Source organism: Mus caroli, unplaced genomic scaffold, assembly GCF_978045245.1.
Source record: "Mus caroli unplaced genomic scaffold, Mus_caroli_1 scaffold_6, whole genome shotgun sequence".
Classification (NCBI taxonomy): Eukaryota; Metazoa; Chordata; class Mammalia; order Rodentia; family Muridae; genus Mus; species Mus caroli.
In genome coordinates, this window is record NW_028227261.1 from 138113390 (window position 1) to 138119680 (window position 6291).

Sequence of the window (6291 nt, forward strand, 5' to 3'; positions counted from 1 at the left end):
CCATTAAATAGTGTATGATTGAAAGGTTGAGAGACAAGGAATAAAGTACTTTGAATACAGAATAAGGAGCATTTTGAAAGTTCAAAAAAGTCCACAGTTTTGGAGGAAAAAAATATCTTTTGATCATAATAACAAAGATTGGGATGGAGAAATGGCTCAGCAGATATAAACACTAGATGTCTTCCAGAAGACCCAGGTTCAAGACCAAGCATCCACATGACAGTTAACAACTGCCTATAACTCCACTTTCAGAGTATCTGACACTCTTTGAAGTCAACAGGTATGCATGGGTGATGCACAGACATACACATGGAGGCAAAAATACACATGAATGAATAAATAAAAATAAATGTATTTATTTAAAAACTAACAATAACAACAGAAAGACCATAGGACATTGTGAGATGTGACACAACAGATTGCTTATCCAAAGGTCCTTTGTAAGGTTTGGGGTATTGCTTTGCATTTAAAAATGGAATTTCACATGTTTTAATTATACTATGTCTCTGCCAGCTTTAGTACTAATACAAATTCATAAAGCTATGGGTCCCTTTAAACAAGTTGGGATTTCACCCTTCAGTTCACTTACTGAAGTCACTATGTCTCTTAAAGGAGAACAAAATTAACCTCAAAATTCAAGGCCAACAATTAATTTTATAGGCTGTTCAACACCTATATGAAAGTTAGTCTGGTAATAAATTACATTCACAAGCCTCCCTCTTGCATATTTTCAGATTAAATTCCATTACAAACATGTCAAAGTTCAGAGTTGCTAAAGCACTACATTTCAGTACAGCCAGTAGACCATAAAACCACTGCTAGACATGAATTGCCTTGTGCATTGAGAAAAGGCAGGAACCATGTGGAAAGCAAAGGTCCTACTCAGTCAGATTGAGACTGTGGATATCAAGAATTTAAAAATCAGATATACATCACAATGTTAAGTTACAATTCCATTTTGTGGTCCACTAAGTTGGAAAGTCCAGATTATAATTATTACCATTATTACAAATTTCAACTAATAGTGTTACCTTTTGTGGAATGACTCCGTGAATGTCGATAATTTCTCCTTTCTAGTTGAGAAACTAGAAAAGGGAGACATACTTTCCCAATTCCCTTGAAACTAGTCCTCTACAAGCACGTTAGACTCCAGCCATACTCAGGCAACATGTGGAAGACAGGAACTGAGGCAGAAACTATCTCTTGGCAGCAGAGGCAGTGGAGACTGCTACTGTGGCTGCTGGGCTGCTATTATAGAAGTCTTAGACTTTTCTACAAAATGTTTGTATCATCCATTTTCCTGCTTCCTGGTCACTCAGAAGCAGTCACAGCAGCAGCAGATTTTTAATTTAACTTCCTTAGGTAATGGTTCTACTTGACCATCCTCCATATTCCTCAGACGGCTCAGGAAGCAGCCAAAGCAGTTCTTTCTGTGGCACAGCTCTAACTGAGAGTCCAGCTCTAACACTTGTTCATATGGCTGGACCCTTCCAGGACATTTCTAAGCAAAGCCCTAATTGCTTAGAACGCCTGTTCTAATGGAGTTCTTACTGATACCTCTCCTTTTTGGTGCTGTGTGTTGTTTACAAAGCAGTCTGTGTATGATATAGTAAGAGTGGCCATGAATTGCAAAGACTCACTGGTCTCACTATCATACACTGGCCACCAATGCTGGTCTCACTATCTGCTGTCTGTGAAGTTAGTTAACTCACCCTAGACTCGATTTCCTTATTTATAGAGAAAGGATTAATAATTACCTCTAGAGACAGGTTAGATAAGAATTTAAAAAAAAACACAGGCAATACACACTCCCAGTGTCAAGCTAGATTTAGTCTCAAAATATTAGTTCCCTTCTCTTTCCCACATCAGGTGATTTATATAAAAGTCATTTCATAGATGTTAGACATAGAGGAAACTATCTTCCCCTTTTCTGTTCACATAGGTGTCTTAGATCAGCTAGAGTCTATTATAAAATAAATCTTAGTTCTTTTATGAGTATATGAATCTGAATACATAACCAGGCTCATATAAGGTTACCATTATAGGAATTTGATTAATTAATAACAAAATATATCACAATAAAATTACCAGATTGTGGGACATTGGGCTATGCACAAACATGCTGGTCTTCAGTCGAGCTGAGGTCTGAACCCTGGAAGGGTGATAATTCATCTACATGACATGGTAGGTGTTCTCTCATGCTCCTGGAACTCTGGCTCCTGCCTAAGTTATTGCCCCCCACAGCCCCCACAAGAAAAGCATGGCTAGAAGTCATGTAGTCAATGTCCCAAGCTTCTGACCTCCAGGCTAAACTCCTCCCCAGTTACCTACCAACAGTAAAGACCATAAAAGGGGCTGTTAGGCCCCTCCTCATCTCTCTCTTACTCCTCACTCTCACCCTCTCTCCTCTCTCTCACTTCTCTCATTCCTTTGTTCTCTTACCTCTCACTTCTCTCACCCCTCTCTCCTTTCTATCTTCTCTCTCCTCTCCTCTCCCTTCCCCTCTCCTCTCCTCTCCTCTCCTCTCCTCTCCTCTCCTCTCCTCTCCTCTCCTCTCCTCTCCTCTCCTCTCCTCTCCTCTCCTCTCCTCTCCTCTCTTCTCCTCTCCTCTCTCCCTCTTACTCTCTTTCTCTCTAGCCTTCTCTCTCTCTCTCTCTCTCTCTCTCTCTCTCTCTCTCTCTCTCTCTCTCTCTCTCTCTCTCTCTCTCCTACCTTCTCTCTTTCCCCCTGCCTCTCTATAATAAATCTCTAAAACCATAGACAGTTTCTGCTCGTCAAGGCTGTGCTCACTCTCGCCGATGAGGGAACCTCTCTTCCCTCATCCCTCATTCCCATAACCCTAGGGCTTTAGGGAGTGGTAGCCCTGCGGCTCCCAGGTTGGGATGCCCCTTGTCAGCCCCCTGAAGAGTGGGTCAGAGGCTTGGATGCCCACCCCTGGCTGAGTGGGAAGCGTGTGGCAGCCCTTCCACGTCTGCTTGTCCAGACCATAGGTGGAATTCTGGCAGAGCGTGGGTCTTTCCTCCCTCCCTTCCCCAGGGTCGCTCTTTCAGTTCCCACACCAGATTATATGCACTGAGTCATATCCCATCCACACAATGTCAAGGAAATAAGTAAAAAGAGAAAACAATTATAAAAATTCCACTTTTATAAATTCAGATATTAATAAGCATCCAAAGTGAAGCTGTTTATCCACTAGACTGGGTACTACAGAGAGCAGACCACAGGCATTTATTGCCTTTTTCCAACACTTTCCGACCATTTTTTGAGGTAGGTACTAAGTAACAAAAACTACAGATCAGATTCAGCCACTTGTAATGACTTGGATAGTGGGTGACTTGCTAGCCTCTATGAAGTTTGGCCTTAACATGGATAAGAGAGGATAATAAGAATGTCCTATAGAGCAGCTGTAAGAATCAAATACGCACTTTCAGTACTGTCATTCTCTTGGTAGTCTATACTCTGTAGTCTCTGGTTGCCAGTCCTAACAGATGACATTATGTTGCGAAAAACAGTTTTCTAAATGCTGTTCTTTCCTGAGTTTCACTGCAATCAATTTCTTCCAACTTATGCTGGAAAAATACCATGGCATGGCTTCTGTAATTTCTTCTGCCCCTCTCCCTTCCTTTATGGCTTTAAACTCAATCATGTGATTATATCTATCAAGAGGTCCAGCTGCCCCTTGATTTTCCACTATTCACCAGACAGAGCAAGATGGGCATCTGTCCTTACTCATTTCTCTTGATTTTGGCACTTGAATTTTCCCATAGGAATACAGCTCAGAAGTCTGAAAGAAACAGAGCACACGAGTCAATTGCCTTTATAACCAACCTTGCTCACAGTAGTCGTTTCTATCATTTAATGTCCATGTCTACAATCGGTTTACATGTGCCACCTCTGATCAGAATTGCACTGGGTTTTAAGTATTAGAAGGTGAATTAAAAAAAAAAACTGCATGTGATGTTACATGCCTTTAATCCCAGGAATCCAAGAGTCACACAGATCTCTGTGAGTTTGAGGCCAGCTGATCAACATCACAAATTTCAGGCTAGCCAGGGCTGCATAATGAGACCATGCCTGAAAAGGAGAAAGGTAGCAGGAAGAGTCGGGGATACTCAGAGATAGAGCGGTGTGCTTTGCATGCAGAGGACTTGGGTGCAGTGCCCAGCAATAAAAAATTAAAAATAGACTAATGAGATATTTCCCGTGGTCTCAAACATTCAAGCTCTATCTTGATGTCCCTTCTCATCAGAGACAACATATCTTCACTTTCCTTTGGTTGACAGAAAAGTCAAAACAAATGGGCAGAGCCATATGCTTTTTATTCTGCTTTATGTCATAATCAAGAATTTTCTAGAACATTTTCCTTGTAGTTACTATTCTTATAAAACTCTAGGTCTCTCTTATGGTTTTGTCTTGTGTTCCAGTATTTGTTTAGATGCCATTTACCAAAGGTAAAAGAAATTTGTTGCCCCAAAGTAGTGCTCTCCACACTTATTCTGGAAGCTCAACTCTCCCCTACCACCTTGAGTACAGACTACATTTACTGAATCTCAAAAGTTAATTTTCATTAGGGAAAACATTATAGAGTAAAAGCTCTATGGGCTCAACATGGAGTGATGTATGGAATATTTAAAATGAAGTAGAAAAATTTAAAATGAAAGAGATTTAAAATGAAAGAGAAAAATCTGTTTCCCAACCAGATATTACATACAGTAATTGACATTTCACAACTTTTATTCCTTGGTTGACTTCCTTATCAAATGCTTCAAGAGCCAGTAACAACACACTCATTTACACCGGAGGATCAAAGGTTTTGTTCCTGCTAGGGCTTCATTTCTATGGCAACTTTTGGTAAGATTTTTCTTCATTAGTTTTAGTAATAGCATCAACCTCTTATTGGTTGCCTAACGTGTACTAAGTAGGGTCCTGTTCCCTTCATAATTCTATTTCTTATTCTGTACAACACCCCTGAAGACAGGTGTTATAACAGCCATGATTTACAGACAAGAAATTTAGGAAGAAGCTGAAGAAGGAGTGGCTCTGAGAAGAGATCAGCACAGGTCAGATCTCAAGCTCATTACTTATCAGCAGTGTGTCCTTGGAAAACTGACAGTTCCCAACCTGCAAAGCAGGGCCGATAGCATTGTCCTACGGAGCTTTACAGGAGTAAATAAGTGCCTGAGAGTGAGTCTGAAATACAAAGGCCATAGAAAAATGGAAACGGAAATTGCTGAATCTGATTGCTGAAACAGAGGCCAAGAGACCAGTGCATAAGATTTCCACAGCCTGAGCCATCTCCACTACAGTGGGATGATTTTATGAAAAATATGCATGTCTCTATACCCCACATCCTTCCAAAATAAAATTGAATAAATACATATAAACCAGGAAGTTAATAGTCACTGTAATGATAACAATGAAAACTGAAAAATGAACTCATCTTTCTAGACTACATCAAGGTCAAATAGGAATTTGGCAATAGAAGCCTCATTTCTCTTCCCTGGTTTCATATGGCATAATCTGACACTCAGTCTGTCACTAGTCTATGCGGTGCTCCATGAGTCAGTGCCTAGGCCCAGGCTGAGTCACATTGGATAGGCAATGACGCAGTCTGAGACACAAGAGATAGCAATTAAAAATGACCTTTGATGGTAAATTCAGTATCTTGAAACCCAGGCTCTATACCTCAAATTAACAAGGAAAAAGCTGTATGGTTCAAGAGAGAAATGTATGTGTTAAGATTGACTGTACAATTGATGTGTAGGGGAAACAAAACAACCAAAAAAGCAGTTCCTAATCATTCAGGGATTGGTACTGAACATAAAATCCACCCTTAATTTTCAGATGTCCAGCTTGGCACAACAGAGAGCAGTTTATTTCAAATGCAATCTTTTAAGTGCTCAGTGGCCTCAATATCTCTTTTATTGGTATCATTTTTTCTTATTTAGCAATTTATATCACCCCCCAGGCCTATTCTTCTGTATCTGATATTTTGTAAGAACTATCAAAATAGTCAAAAATAAATTTTAAGGAAACATTTCTATCATTCTACTCTTTCCTATTACCTCCTGCAGGGATACCAGGGCTGGTATATCTTTTCATTAACAGTGAGGGGTTATTTTAACAAGATGATTTTCTTAGAGACACTAAGGTGATATTATAATATTTCCTAATATTATAATATTATTCCTCAGCTCTGAGCAGGTCTAACAATTCAGCTTCCGAAACTAGAAAAAGGAAGTAGAAATCATCAACTGGCTTTCTCTTTTACTGAACATTCTGTTTCTGGAA